A 16247-nucleotide genomic window follows, 5' to 3' on the forward strand; every position below is an offset into this window, starting at 1 on the left:
GCACGGGTTATATGGCAAAGTGACAGGGAAGTCACCCAGCCAGAATCATGGCCGGCATAGAGAGGGGAGAAAAGGGACCAGTAAACGACATGCATCAGCAACAGGCACTGGCAAAGCCAACAGGTCTCGCCCATGCAAGAGCTATTGGCTTAGTCAATGACTTTTAGCCATGTTGCAGAGCAGCACATCCGCAGCACTGCATGGCTAAAAATTATTTTAAAAAGCACTGACATGGCCAGCGCTTTCCTTGTCATAGCACTTTGTTTTCTTATGGTGGGTGGGGGTGAGCAACAGGGACAATGGGATAAGGAATGGGATCATGACACACTGACTACGAGAGGAAGGGTGTCAGGGAAAGCTCAACAGGGCAAAAAAATAGCAATATGATGTGGCCAGTGCTGGCTGCATCCTAACACCTTTTTTTCTATGGTGGGGGGTAAGAAGGACTATGGGACGGTGCGGGTGGGAGTGGAAGAAGCAAAAAGGACAAGAGGGAAGAGGGGGGAAGAAACAACACTGAAAATGGAGGTGCTGTAAGAAGCAACATTAGCAAAAGGGGCGGGAGGGGAATAAGCAAAATGGACAACGGAGCTAGGACGGGCAACAAGCAACATGGACAGTGAGGGTTGGGAGGAAAAAGCACCACGGACAAGGACAGCAGGAAGAGAAAAAAAAAGTACCGCAATCGCAATGTATTCAGCGTAAGTACATCAATCAAGTTGAAGCAATCAGTGGTTGGTCCATGCTCCAGCCAAAAAGAACTTGGCCTGCACTGGCCAATTGGAAGGCATCAAATAAGAGTGACAATGAAGTCAACAAACGATAAGTAATGGGCGGGCTGCAAGCCCCTTGTTGTATACAATATCTCTCACTAGCAAAAGCGAGTGCAGTGCTTGCACTGCCGCAGGTGAGACAGAAAAAAACCCTGCTCACAAAGGACTTGCATGTACAGAGTTCTGCTTGAGAAAACATTGTGGTGTATGTAGCCTTCACAGTGATATAATGTTTCTTTGCCTCACTCCACTAAAATTATGGTCCGTATTTTTTTTTTTTTTTACTCTTTTGTTTAGTTTGCTCCCCACTAAGGTTTTTGTTGTGTCTGTGTGCAGAATTGGCTTACTTTTAACATAATTCATAGAATCTATAGTCAAAATTCAGAGTACATTTGTGGGTCAGAGTTGCAACAGTTTATTTTCAACATCTGTGAACAACTTCTGTCAGTTGAGCAGTGGTTTGGGACTCACCCAGGGAATATGCCACCCATTTCCCAAAATTGGTTTGTCGGTTCAGCTCATTGTAAGTGATCTATCCAAGTTAAATCTGCAGATGTCTAACTCTGCCAATGTCACAGTTCCTCTGCCGCATTTAGAGGTGGAGGAGTCTGGAGAATTTTTCCAGTGGCGAAGCCTCAGATGGCTCTCCCAATGGAAACTCTTTGGCAGTGGTGGTTCATGCCAAACAGGGCTGTTTTTTCATATTTGCAAGTGCCCTGGTTTATAATTGTTAACAGGTAAATAAGGAGTTAGAAGGCTCACCATGCATAGGGTGGACCTTTCAACAGCTGCTTTTCCTGAACGCCCATCAGTGTGGTCTAGTGATAGCACAGTGCCTTGTGATCTGGGCTGCAACCATCGCTTACAACGCATGCGATACAACACATGCCATTACAAAGCAGTCATTGCAACAACCGCTATGTTACATCGCACACCATTACAATGCAAGTCCTAACAACGACTTGCTATTGGGAGCAAAAGGTGTTGGATTTTGAATCCAACACCTTCCCTACAGTTGCACAGACTGGATTTGGAATAGTAAATTATACTATTCCAAACTCCAGCGCACCCCTACAGCAAGTTGTTGCAATGACTTGCGTTGTAATAGTATGCTTAGTAACAACGCGCTCGATGTAATGACCACGTTGTAATGACATGTGTGGTAAACGTGTGCGTTGTAACGTGTCTTATTCGATCTGGACACATATGTCTAGTGGAGCCGCGTGACAGAAGATACAGAGTGCCCCTAAAACACCCACCTGGTTCAGACAATTTAGGAAATTTCCTTGCTGTTTATTATGGGATTATATTTCTAATGGATTTATCCTGCAGGAAACCCTAAACCCTATTTATATTATTCTTCCAGTTGCCAGTCTGAGGAACTGCAGAGGTCTAAGCTACATCATATCACTCCTCAGCTGCAAATATCACTTCTCAGCTGCACCTAAAGTAACAGTAACATGCAGAGAAATATAGGTGGGTAACAGAAAAGTACAGGGGTTCTCAATACTGTTAAATAAACAAGAGCAAAGCTCATTTTTTCTATGATAATCCAGTGAATAATAGCATTTTGAAAAGTCTGTTCGAAATAGACGATGGGCATAGGACCCATATGTAGCACATTTTTCATGGGACTGTATTGTGCTTTCCTTCTCTCCAGACTGATGTAAACACTGGCTCCCTAGTCCAGAATGAGGGTCCTTTTGACATGTAGCTATGTTTCGATTGCTTTTCCAATTCAGGTGGATATGACTGCTCCCAAAGTGTGGAAGGCAGAGGCTTGGAGTTTGGATGGTCAAGGCTGTTGGACTATGAGTGGGCGTAACTCGCAGAGTTTCACTCTGCGGAATTCAATGGAGTTACAGAAAAACTCCACGAGATTCCGCAGAATTATGGCAGCAGGAGGGAAATATGCTTCTCACAAGCAATTTAGCACTGGTATCGCAAGCAGTGCCGAAAATCAGTGCAAACGGCACCATGCATTGTGCAGGAGCGCACAGCCATTCACGCTCATTTGGCTGCCGTCAAGTAGAAAATCTACTCGAGCTGCAGCAAATTTTCTCGAGCTGCAGCAAATCTACTCAAACTGCAGGTCTCTCTGACCACTCGCATCAGCGGTCATTATAAATTTGGCGCCGGAAGGCTCCGTGGCTGCTGGAAATTGCTCCGGGTCCAGCAAATCTCGATTGTGCTTGCAATTGCACAGTGTGGAGCCTCGCATTGTTCCTGCGAGCTGCGAAATGCAGAATAATTCTGCCAAGCCCCGATTTGCAAAATTTGGCAGGAACTCTGCAGTACATGTATAACACAGGGTTACCCAAAATATGCCTATTCCGCAACCGGAATTATAATTCCGCCCGAGCCTAGTATGGACTTGAAGGCATGGAACAAGCCTGCAAGAGCCCAAGATAGATTCAGAAATGAGCAGCTGCCCTTTTTGCCAGGTGCCGACGGAGCTTGAATGTACACCTGAACCTATTATCCAGGAGCAGTCAGCTAAGGAAGCGGCTTTGACATCCAGCGTCATTGGAGTGGATGAGACAAAGATAGCCTTCATCAGTTAGGAAGCATGGTGCCTCCATCAAAGAACTTGAACTTTGTGAATGCCACAGGACTATGAGAGCTGGACTACTTGGGCATGGTTGGTCAGTGCCAAGCCGGGCAAATCTTATGGGATGAGTACGGTCTAGTAACTAAATTGCTGACTTGCCAACCTGAGACCTGGGACTTAATACCCATTTTCACACTTGACCAACTTATGTGTAGTTCTACATGTATATGCAATGCAGGAATGTATAAGTAATTTAGAAATGCAAGTAGCCTGCAAAGTACTGTTACACCTAATATTCTGTCAACGTAGAATCACATTCCTAACCATTCGCCTTCTCCACCTCTCTAAGTATCAATATCTTTTGTCTATGAGCTAATGTACCACTGGTCTCTTGCTTTCAAAATAACACAACCTCAACCCACGATGTCCCACTACTGGATACTTCCAACCCTTAATCAAAGCAACCTATTCGTGTCTGCCACTGACACTAAAGCTTGAAAGAAGATTTTTAACCACCTGAATGGACATCGTCTTTCTGAATTCTCCACACACCCACTCTGGCGAGCAAAATGCACTTTGAGGCAGTTGCAGCCGGCATTCAACCAGGGAATGGGGGCCTGGACATGTTCTCCATGCAGGCTGTAATGCAGACCAGGGAAAGTCCACATGACTGTTTTGGGTGGCCCGAGAGGGCCGACCAAACAGTCATTGTGCACTTAGGAGTGGGCAAACCTCTTGTCCCAAAAGCAGAGCAGCCCCATCCACCCACCCGCCCACAAAGCTGCACGCAGCATAAAATCATAATAACTCAAAGTTATTATCATGTGTCAGTTTACCTGGAACAGAAATATCTTCTCACACAAATATAGCACCCTAAATATGTTTCCAGAAATATTGTTCCATTGAAATATCTTCTTACACAGATATAATCTCTGAAATCTGATTACAGAAATACATTTCCTCGGTTGTATATGTTTTGACATTGACTGTAATAGGATGATATTTTGTTAAATGGACACATTTTATTTCATAGGTTATTCTTAAGACAATATTCTGGTACTAAACCATGTTGGCTGCCTATAGAACATACATGTTGGTCAGGAACTTTCCTCAAAGCCCTGGAAAGTTAACTGCAAAGGAGGATCAAGGGAGTGGAAGTGAAGCAGGAGCCACAGAATAGATTGATTATTCCCAAAATGCACTTACAACTCCTACTGTGGAAGACATAATGTAACCGTAGGCATCCACCCAGTTTGTTGGACAGTAAGAGGGGAATAGACTGAGAAGACAGGGACACAAGAGGCTGAAAAAGAGCCAAAGAACTAAACGGTGGAAGAGAGCAGGAGATAGAAATTAGGGTGGGGACTTTGTTTGGGATTAAAAACCTGGCCTGGCAATATGGGTGTGCAAAGGTATGAGGACAAGAGGACTACAACATAGTGTTTTGTTTTATTGGTGCTGGATTTGAGAAATGCAGAGAATGGGACCCTATACATGCTAGTAGGGGAAACTAGCCCAACTAGGTAGCCAATGTGAGTTGTTCCATACATGAAAACACACTAACCCAGGGAAAATCCTAGGGGAGGGAACTAGAGGCACAGGGTACTAGGAGCAAGCCAGCCTCCCATCTAATATGAATACACAAAAGAGGCTGCTCCTAAGAAAATAACCGATTTGACTGGTTTAAATATTAAGTGAGGATGCTGGCATCTCACAAAAAGTGAAGGACTGTCCTCACACTCCACCTGGTGTCATGCTTCATCTTTGGCAGTCCTCGCCCTCTGGAAACTCGTTTTGATAGAGGGCGGGCCTTCACCTGGAGACAGGGAGGCACTTCTAAACTAAGTGGAGTGGGGGGCCGTGAGAGTGAGTGGAATTAAAAACCAGTATAGCAACCAAGTTACATTTAATAGTGAAAGGTTGCTAAATGGTATTAAAAGGTTGCAAGGGCGGTGAGAATGGGGATATTATTGCCCCCTCACTGAAGTGATTATTGTAGTTGACATGTTTCTGCCTACTTGGCCCAAAGGGTCACAGCATTCAAGAGGACTAAACAAGAAAAGGGCTCTGTTCTTACCAATTTACTGGTAGGAAATTACCACTTGGTGGAATGGCATTTGTCATACTCAACCAGGGGAGGGCTCTCAACAAACCTGTGAAAATGGAAGTGGAGAGAGACACAAAAACATAAAGAAAAACATAAAGAGTAATCGGTCAGCAAGGAAAATTTGTAACCACATGCACTTAAAAATTACAAGGTGGCTATATTGTGTGTAATAAGTGTCCCTGCAACTGTGAACACACAAATGAAAATGTACAATGTGAGTGTTGCCTCTCATTCTTACTCTTAGGGAGTGTCCTACATGCCCCATGGGAGGAGAGTGGAGGAGAGACCCCTGTGGCCAAACTCTGGAGAAGAAAGTCTAGAGCATGTTTAGGGCTCTACTACTAATGAAAAAAACAAAAAAACATAATTACACTTTCAAACACTCATGCATTCCCCTACTACATCGAGGTGCGTTTCTCGTGGTTGCACCTAGTAGTGTTCTGTCATACTGGTCTCTCAGTCGTGTGTTGTGAGTAATATCCGGAGTCCATCCTGCACTGATGGAGAAAGGGCAGGTGGATTGCCTGATCGGTGCGTAAGCTCTGAGGGAGCTTGCGGTGTCAGGCTCAGAGCGAGGCCCACGTGGTGTGAGGTTTTCTAAGCCATCTGTTACATAAAGTTAAATTGACGACGTTTTGCAAGTGTGGTTGCAGCGAACAGTGAAATGGTACCCCTACTGTTGCTCCATACAGACAGAAGTCCCACCCTTCTTGACTGGGGCATCATACTCTGGGTATTGCATCAAGAAATTCCACTCTTCTCCAACTTGACAGGTGAAGTTTAACAGCTTTGGCCGCCCATAGTTCAAAGCTGTAGTAGTTCAAGTCCTGATTACAAGTTGGATAGAGAGGTATCCACAGGTGGAACACCACCCCACCCATTACAAGTGGCCAGTTGGGTCGATATCTGGATTTCCTGGGTGCCATAACAAAGGCCCTAATTTTACTGGCTGCAGGTAAATTGCTGCGGGATTGAGCTTTAACTGCAGTCCAGCCCCATCCCACGGCCTACACACAGCCCCTCCTATGGCACGGAGGGAGTATGCAATGCTACCCACGAGGCCACCTCATCCCCTTACCTCTGACCCGCTCCTTGGCTCCCTTCCACCATCACCATCCATCACCACCCTCTTGCTCACATTTAACACATGCGCCAAGCAGGTGGCAATTGCGAGCACTTGTCCTCATGTAATTGCGAACTCCATGTGGAATTCCACCTGGAAAACCGAGGTCTACACAGTTACTTTACATTCCGTAGGGATTAACTTGTAACATGCTTAGTTTGTTACCAACCGGACTCATTAATTTTAGCCACATTTTATCTCTCCACCTAGCTACACTTAACTTGTAATAAGGGCTGCTGTGGTGAGAGAGACTATGACAAAGAATATGAATAGAAATCATGTGTGTTTCTATGGTTAAGTATGTGAGTTGCGGCATAGCGAGGGTGCCATGTGCCGCAATGCAAGCAATGCAAATGGTCCTCTAACTGTTGGTTAGGTAGTGAAATACAACAGGATGTTGTATAATACAAGAGTATCTGCGATAAGGCCTGAGCTGCCATATTTGGAACTGGGGACCCAGGTTTGAGTCTCAGTGTCAGCTCAACATCCTGTGATTCTGGGCAAATCACTTAAGCTCCAGGGGCCTCATTTATGAGGCCCCTTGCGCCATCGGAACTTCACTTTTCATGAAGTTCCGTGGCGCAGAAGCCTGCGTGGTATTTATCAGGCAGCAGTACGCCAGTTTTTGTGGCGTACTGCTGCCTGATAAATATCAGTCCCTTTAACGCAGTGTACTGCGTTAAAGGGGCGTGCAATGGGTGTTGCTGGGGGCGTTCCCAGCAACATCCATGGCCTTTTGACACTGCCCCAGATTTACGAGAAATCGTAACTCAGAAGCAGTGCCAAAAGCTTACGCCTCTCCAGGGGAGGCGTAAGGGAGGCGCAACAGGGAGAAATGTCTTTATTTCTCCTCGTATTTCCTTTTTCTATGTGTGCTGCATTCTACAGCACACATAGAAAGAGGAAAAGCCTCTTGTGATTATTTTTGTACAGAAAGGTTTCCCTTCCTGTACAAAAATAATCTTCCCCGCAACGCAGGCACCCTTGCACCATTGTGCAAGGGTGCCTGCGCTGGCGCAGGCAGCCCATTGTGCGCAGGGGAAAAGGACAGGAATGCGCCGTATCTTATAGATACGGCGCATTTCTGCCCTTTTCTTTTGCCGTAGGGAGGCGCAGCAGGATGGCCTGCTGCGCTTCCCTACGGCAAAAAGTCATAAATGAGGCCCCCTGTGCCTACCAAAAATGAATGTGTCCTTGTGAAATGGAACTGGTGCTCATGTAAAGCTCTCTGGTACCTTCGGATCGAGTTAATACTATATAAATCTGCAAAAAAAGGAACGTTAATGGGGCCCCCTGGTGTATTTCTGTGGTTCGCCGAAGCTGCACCATTTCAGAGTATAGATTCAATTAGTGCAAGGGTTATGGGGTTCTGCGGTAGTCGCCTTGTCCTCGGTTTCTTATGCAGCTGAAATGCAGATTTTCGTAACCCGCTCCTCCTGTCACCACAAGCGCTGACGGATATGAGAGGAGCACGCGGGCGGATTAACGAGCTCCGGGCACGGAGGGATACGTTACTCGCTCCTGTCCCGCGCGCACAATGCGGGCCGCGCGCCTTTGTTCGAGTATAATGCCTCGGCGCGGTTTACTCGCGCTGTCTGCGCCTGCAACGCGAAAGAAAGGCCTCACGCCTCCAGGGTCTGCCACAAAGTGAGGGAATTGGCTCCGCGCTAGGCCCTCTGCCATTGATTTGTGTGTCAGCAATTTAAACTGGGATGTTATTTATGCCACCGCTGGGCTGATAATACAAATTTAAATTATGGGGAAAGAAAGAAAATATGAGCGAGAGAGAGAAACACGTTCTCTAGAGGTGACGGTACAGGCAGGCGCAGCAAAGAAAATATGTGTTGGAAAATGACACTGAGAGAGATTGAGGTCTTCGCTGGTGGAGCGGGAGGTACAGGGAAAGCGCCGCAGTCCCCTGGCATAGGTATCATTGGTGCAACAGGTGCAGTGGCACTGGGGTCAAGGGCTTTGCAAGGCCTATACCCTTTTCACCCTACTTAGGACTTTTCGTACCTGCCCATTGTTCTTGCTTGCATAGGGGCCCATGGCACTCTTGACAGATCACAGCACAGACAAGCGTCCACACATTTTAAACAGGGGTGGGTATCGCTTTGTGCTCAGCTCCCTAAGCATGAAAGCTCGGCGCACCAAAGTATAGGTGGGGCCTAGTCCCAAGGCATAGTATCACACCAAGCGAGATACGAATTACCCCTGGATTTCCTCCCTCATGCTCCCGACGTTCATAGAAAAGATCTGAATGAATTTCCCAGGCTTCAAACCCCTGATAAACCATAATTGATTAATTTTCTAAAGTGCAAAAACACCTGCACTAGACACACAAGCTACACTTTCTCTCATCTGGAAATAAGGAAGCAAGTTCTAAAAAAGAGATAGGGTGAAATAGAAGAAGTCATTATGTGACTTCATCATCGGAAGGGCTGATAGGATGCAATAGTACAAGTAATTATGTTACTTCATCATTGGAAGGGCTGATACAACCAGAGCTGGTCTGATGCACATTCTTCAGTTTTGACACACCGGCATCGACCTACAAAGGGAAAAAAGGTAAACTGTTAGTGGACATTTTTCAACAGTTGACAAACCGTGGTGAAATGTCTGGTTCCTGGTAGTTCGAGGTTTTAGGTCAGCTTTAGAATATCAGGCCTTTGTGACACATTAAAGCAAGCGTCTAAAGGGACATGAACGCAGCTTTACATGCAGTGATCTCAGAGGTTTGTGAGTGTGTTATTTTTTAATCAGGACTGTGTGAGCACTCTACAGAAACAATAATGTGTCATTATCTCCAATGTCAATGTGAACATAATATTTAGAATACATTATACTTGTAAATTACGTGCACATGTTCCAAATAATAACAAGAGGTATGCAAAATGTGCGTAATTTGCTTTTGGGTAGCTGTGCAATATTTTGGAAATTACACATAATTATGTGAAATGCAAATTGGGCCATTGGCGCAGTCATAGTGTCCATTTTGGAGGCGAGCATTTGTATCCTTGGAATCCAATAATGATTAAGTGGGTGTCCACAGTAGTCAAAATGTTTAGAGCCGCTGATATGAGAGGACTTTAGGGGACAGTACAACCTTTCTGACGCTGCAGCTATCTATTTGCATTTTGTTAGCTCCCTTTTTTGTATAGTGCATCCTTGGATGGCATGTTGCCAAGAGGAAAACCAGTGGTTTGGATTGATTCAAACATTTAAAAATATCTGGTTTTACTAACATTATGTGTATAACATATTTACTTCTAGGGGCTTACAGCAAGCCCCCTTTGTCCAATGATATATTAACTTTGTCTTTCACATTTTTCTTCAACTTACTTCAGCACACTGCATGGCATAGTGAGCCAGTCCACTTTCGGCATTGGCTAACTTCACAGTGAGTGCCAGTGCCAGCATTCTGCCCTTTCACAAAGAGCACATCTACACATAATATAGTTTCTTTCCGGGGGCAGGAACTACTATGACAATGTGTTTCTTTTGAGACCTAATAAATATTTTTTATTTTAGCCACTGTTTTTTAGAATGATGGGGGGGGACCATCAGTTTCCCCAGCAATAAAGGTGCACTGATACAATGAGAAAACAAAACACTGGGTCACTCTCATGGACTTCTTTACTTTTGTCCTGCCCGCCATTTTGCTGCTGTTCTCGGCCTCTTTTCTCTGGACCCTGACCCGCCATCTTGTCCATTCCCTTGTCCTTTACCCTTTTCCCTCTTTCCCCCTTGACGATCCTCTGATTTGCCTTTTTTCCATACCCTTGTATCCCTCCCACCCTCCCTTGGCGCTGTGACTGCGTGCCCCCTCCGACCCCACTTAATGGAACTCTGCTCTCCTAGTTTTTTGGGTCTTGACCTGAGAAAATCTACTATTTATATATATATGTATATAGAGATAACTCTAATCGCTAGTATATGCAGTAGACCTTTGTACTCTCTACCATTTCTATGTAACTCTTAGAGTATATCCATTCGAATCCCTTCCTTGAGTGACTTTACTACTTGTACATTTGCAATTTTTTCAGTTATATCTCTTCATTGTGTGACTTTTTAACTTGTACGTTTTCATTTTTTTTCTGTTTGTATCTTTTATGTAATGCATGTAATCCTAAATCCTTATATATCCCAACTGGTTCTTATATAAAGCGCTCTGACACCTTTGGGCAATGTTCGCGCTATATAAAATCGCATGAAATAAAATAAAAATAAAATAAAAAACACCGGACCTATTGGCTTTCGAACTACTTACTAAGTGAGCCCACCTCTATTAATGTTCTTTTCCTCTTGCTCCTGTCATCCTGCCTCCACCTTTCCTGTTCCAATTTGCCATTTCTAAATCTGTTTTTCTTTTTCCATTCCGCATTTATTCTTTCCATTTTCATAAACTTTCCTTTTCAGACTAAGGTGGAGGGAAATAGCAAAAACGGTGCTTAGCATTTAAATTTCCTTGTAAGAAAATGCTAAAAAATGCCTTAAACACGCCTAGACAGAATGCCAACTTTGACTGAAAGCAAGGTAAATGTTTTCTGTTAGTGTCCGTTACTCTCTTCAGAACTCTCTCCACTCTCCACCCCGCCTCACACACCAACACTACTCACAAGTTAAACAAGTAACTGAAAAGCCAATAGGTTTGGGCTTTTTTCTTTCTTTGCAGGTATACAATATGCAAAAAAAGAGCAAATAAAAATAAAAAGGAGTCAACTAGCAGCCCAGGCACACAGGCCCTGGCACTGAAGTGCACTCCTTTTTAGCAGCTGTGCACATATGATCAGAAAAAATGGCATATTTCACTTATCATACTTGTAGTCTTTGGGAAGGGGGACTGGAAGCAAAGTGTGAACAGCACTTGAATAGAACATTGGATAAAGATGGCTGTATGTATGATTGTCCTTTTATTATTGTTATTATTTTGGAAAACATGAACCTGGAGAGAGACAGCCAAAGCTATCTACAGGCCAGACCCAATAAAAGGAAGCAGGAGTATTGGGCCTGCATGAATTGATGGCAGGAACTAGGTACAGAATACTACAGAAAACCAAAACTCACATGCAGTTTTTCCTGGGAGGTGGGGACATGCAGGAATGGCCATGGCCAGTGAGCACTGGGGCAAAGAGATTCGCTGCAGCTGAAGCTTCTGGAAATATGGGTGTTGGATACAAATGACTCCCAACCTTCTCATCCCACCAAATAAACACTAACAAAAAGCATTCACATGCTCCTTCACAGGCAATGCACCCCAAATCTGGAACTCACTCCCACTAACCCCTCCTTTGTATACTTCAAAAGACAAAATATTTCCTCATCAACTGACACTTCAACCCCTATACTCCAATCCCTAGCCATCCACTGGACAGACTTGTTCTCTTCTGCACTGGACTCACCTCCTTGAACTACTGCCATTCTGTTCCTCAATTGAGCCTGCATTTTACAATCGATTCACTCCAGATTTGTCTTGCCTATTCTTTGTTTTGTCTGTCATGGAAAGCACTCTGATACTCCCAGGCCTTGTCAGTGATATATAAAACTCTTTAAATAAATAAGTATACAACTAAGTAAAGCAAAGCACTGTCTTAGACATGCCTGAGGGCCCGAGGGTTTGAGGGACTAGACACAGAGAATAGCTAAACACCACATCTTTGACCACAGTATGCATGTCTTGGATGGTATGCTCTGTGGGGTCTGGTGGCAGTGGACGCACTCACTGAACTCTGGCACAGGAGGGATGTCTGCTTAACACCGGCAGGTGTAATGGAACCTGGGTAAGAAGTCTATTCACAATTTGTGGCCAAAAGACATGCGCTAAGCCCAGAGCCAAAAATGAAGGCTATTTATTGCGTGTTCTTGGAGCAGGGAGACATGCTGCACATTACAGCCAAAGGCTATATCAAAAAATCAGAACTCAACAGCAATGGCCGAAGGACAGGCCCTGTGAACTATGGGGATTTGAGGAAGGGGGCGACAAGCATGCTTTTAGCACAGTAGATACTTTGGGTTACAGTATATCACAATAAAACCAAGTCAATTCACTGAACATTCTTTATTAAGGGGATAGGAATGTTTACTCAGATCACAAAATATATATGTTGTAAAAAAAAGAACTAAAATCATTATTTGGAAGCATGGAATAGCTATGATTGGAAGTCCCCCAAAAACGGATATTTGTCAGTTATGCTGTGCTGCTCAACCATAACCATCTCTGGTGCAGTTCTTATAACCTCCAGTATGATGCTGCGGAAAACCACCAAAAGCTAAATTGATGAAATCATTGGTACCATCATATATTTTTTTACGAATTAGATTATCGATTACACCCCTGAACCCACATATGATTGTTCTTTTCCACTTTTGTTTTGCTGGCAGTAGAAATGCGCCAGTGTTTCTATATCTATGCATTACTGGCACATGTAAATATTTGATTTGATATATATGAGGATATGTAGTGTATGCAGATATCTAATGCTATTGAGTTGAACTGCAGCAGCCTTTATTTTGTACGTAAATCAATGACATGAGAAATGACCTCTGCGATGACATGAATGAATGAATGAATGATTATAGCCTTGTATAGCGAAACTTTGCCCGAAGGCGTCAAGGCGCTGAAGATGGAAAGAAAAGCTGAGTGTGATAAGAGGAGGAATGCCGGATAAAGGTAGGCTTCCCTGAAGAGTCAGGTCTTCAAGGCCTTCCAGAAATGAGAATGAGAGGATTGATCCCTAAGTTCCGCAGGAAGGGCGTTCCACATCCTAGGGACAAGGGAGAAGAAAGCCCTCCCGCCCCATCTTGCCTTCAGAATTTTGGGAACCGCAAGAAGGTTTTTGTTCGCTGAGCGAAGGACCCTACCGGGGACATAGAGGGACACAAGGGAACTGATGTTTTCTGCCCCAAGCCCATAAAGGGCACGATGAGTGAGGCACAAGGCCTTGAAGTCAATCCTGGCTTGCATGGGGAGCCAGTGCAGATCTTTCCTAATGGCTGAGCCTGATGAACGTCTAGGAGCGTCAACAACGAACCTTTCGGCCGCGTTTTGCACAATTTGGAGACGCTGGACAAGTTGTTTGGTAATTTCCAAATAAAGTACATTACAATAGTCCAGACGGGAGGCTATGAGGGCTACCGTGACCTGTTTACGGGCTTCGATTGACAGTAATGTGCGATTTTCCTCAGGATTCGCAGAACCCCGCAGCAGGTTGAGGCCGTCCTGCTGACCTGCTTGTCGAAGGAAAGCGAGGAGTGAAAGATAACGCCTAGATTCCGAGTGGACTGAGTGGGTGTGGGGCAGGCACCGAGAGCAGAGGGCCACCAGTCCGTAGACCATGTCTCCTGCTTTCCTCCAAAAATGATCACCTCAGTTTTTTTCCCTGTTAAGTTTGAGGTAGTTTTTTACCATCCACTCCGCGACTGCCGTCATACAGGCTTTAAAATTAAGGGCAGTGATGTCAGCGGTATGTGAGATGGAAACCATGATCTGGGTGTCGTCAGCGTAGGATACGACTTCCAGACCAAAGGATCTGACAAGCCTGGCCAAAGGTGTTACATATATATTGAAGACCGTGGGGCTCAGGGACGAGCCCTGAGGAACCCCACACTGCACAGGCTTGACAGGGGAGAGGTGGTCGCCCAACTTGACCCTTTGTTCGCGTTGAGTTAGAAAAGATGTTAAAAGGCAAAGCGCCGGTCCGTCCACTCCTATTTCCCGCAGACTTCCAGCCAGAATGGCAGGGGACAGAGTGTCGAATGCGGCGGTGAGGTCGAGCAGGACCAGCAAGGTAGTCTGGCCACTGTCAACCTTCACACGAATGTTATTAGCGACGACTGTCAGAGCGGACTCGGTGCTATGGGCTTTGCGAAAATCGTGTTGAGACGGGTCAAGAAGGCTGGCGTGATCTAAAAAGGCACTCAGATGGATATTTAGGTGGGTTTCCAGTATTTTCGCGGGGGCAGGGGGCAGGGAGCAGGGGGATGGGGCGAAAGTTCTTAAGAATGCCAGGGTCAAATGTGGGTTTCTTAAGGAGGGGCTTAACGATGGCGAGTTTCCAGGGCTTCGGGTAGACTCCCTCAAGGATTGCCTGATTGATCACCTCTAGAAAAGGGGGAAGTAGGACATCCCTGCATCCCTTAAAATTGTTTAGAGGGCAGGGGTCAAGAGGAGATCCTGACTTCAGGTTGTCCAGAAGCAGATTAATTTGTTCTGAGGAAAGCAAGGGGAAGTTAGTAAAATAACCACCCTGCGGTGTAACGGAGGTTGCAGCTGGTGAAAAAGTCTCCATGTCAGAGGGGGGCCCTAAATCATGATTAAGGGCTTCTAGGCCCGAGTAAATGTTCGAGATTTTCTCATGGAAATAGGTGGAGATTTGATCACAAAGGTCCTGTGAGGTCTCAATAGGGTCAGGAGATTGAAGGGCACACAGAGAATCCACAATTTTAAATAGCTCCCGAGGGGAGCTAAGGGAGGTGGTGATCTTAGTGAAATGGGATTTCTTTCCTGCCAACACCGCAGCTTTGTACTCCTTGAGCAGTCTCTTGTGGATGTCTTTTTCAAGGGGGTCAAGATGGAGTGCCAGAGCCTCTCCTGCTTTCTGCAGCCCTGCCTAAGCACTCTAAGAGCGTCTGAGAACCAGGGTGCTGTGGGGCGTTTCCTTGCAGTATAGTGCTGTTTCAACGGGGCCAGAGTATCAACGGCTTTAGAAATAGCATTGTGGAGGGCAAGGGCCGAGGTGTCAGTTCCCCTGGTAGGAAGGGGCATAGGACTGGACAGAAAAAGGGCCAGAGTTTCATTATTTATCCCCCGAAAGTTTCTCTTTAATTCCCATCTGCTAGAGTCTCCCTGCGCAGCATTGGGAAGGGGGAAGGAGAAGGCAAAAGGGACAGCTAAATGATCTGACCAAGACAGGGGAAGGGGGGTCCCTATCCTTATTCTAGGATCATTGGAAAAAACCCCATCCAACGTGTGTCCAGCGGAGTGAGTAGGCCCTATCACAGTTTGTGTTAGTCCACAGGAAGTCATGGAGTCCAGCAAGTGGATGGTATCTCTGGAGGTGTCCTCTTCCAGATGGAAATTGAAATCCCCTAGGATAGTTAAATTAGGCCTATTCATATAGGGTTCCAGAACTTGCGATAGGTCATGGCTGAAGCTAGACCTGGGGCCTGGTGGCCTGTAGATCAGGATGCCCGCAAACGAGATAGTAGGAATGGGGCTAAGGACAAAGTACATGGCCTGGAAAGACACTACAGGGAGATGTTCGATATGGCATTTTATCGAAGTTCTGTGAAGTATTCCTAGCCACCCCCCCTCTCCGGACCTGCCTATCCATTCTGGCCAGGGAGTATCCCTCGGGAATGGCATTTAACAATTCAGGCCCAGAGCACTCGGAGGCCCAGGTCTCAGTGACAAAAGCCCATGCGGGGTTTCTTTCTGAGATAAAGTCCCTAAAAGCAAAGTTGTTTTTGACTAGGGACCTAGCATTAATGAGGAACCCAGCCTCGGTAATCGGCAGGACGGGCTCAGATTTCTCAGCCCTAAAGCGTTTATGGGGCGGCGTAAGGCGGGGCAAGGTAGAATTTCTCTCAAAGCAGTGGCACGAAGGAGTATTAAGAAGCAATTCAGGGGTGAGCGTGTGGTGGCAGCTCTTAAAGGGGGGTTTGAGTGTAGTTAGCATCTGTGAGTCATAATAG

This window comes from Lissotriton vulgaris, chromosome 1_1, assembly GCF_964263255.1.
Source record: "Lissotriton vulgaris chromosome 1_1, aLisVul1.2, whole genome shotgun sequence".
Classification (NCBI taxonomy): domain Eukaryota; kingdom Metazoa; phylum Chordata; class Amphibia; order Caudata; family Salamandridae; genus Lissotriton; species Lissotriton vulgaris.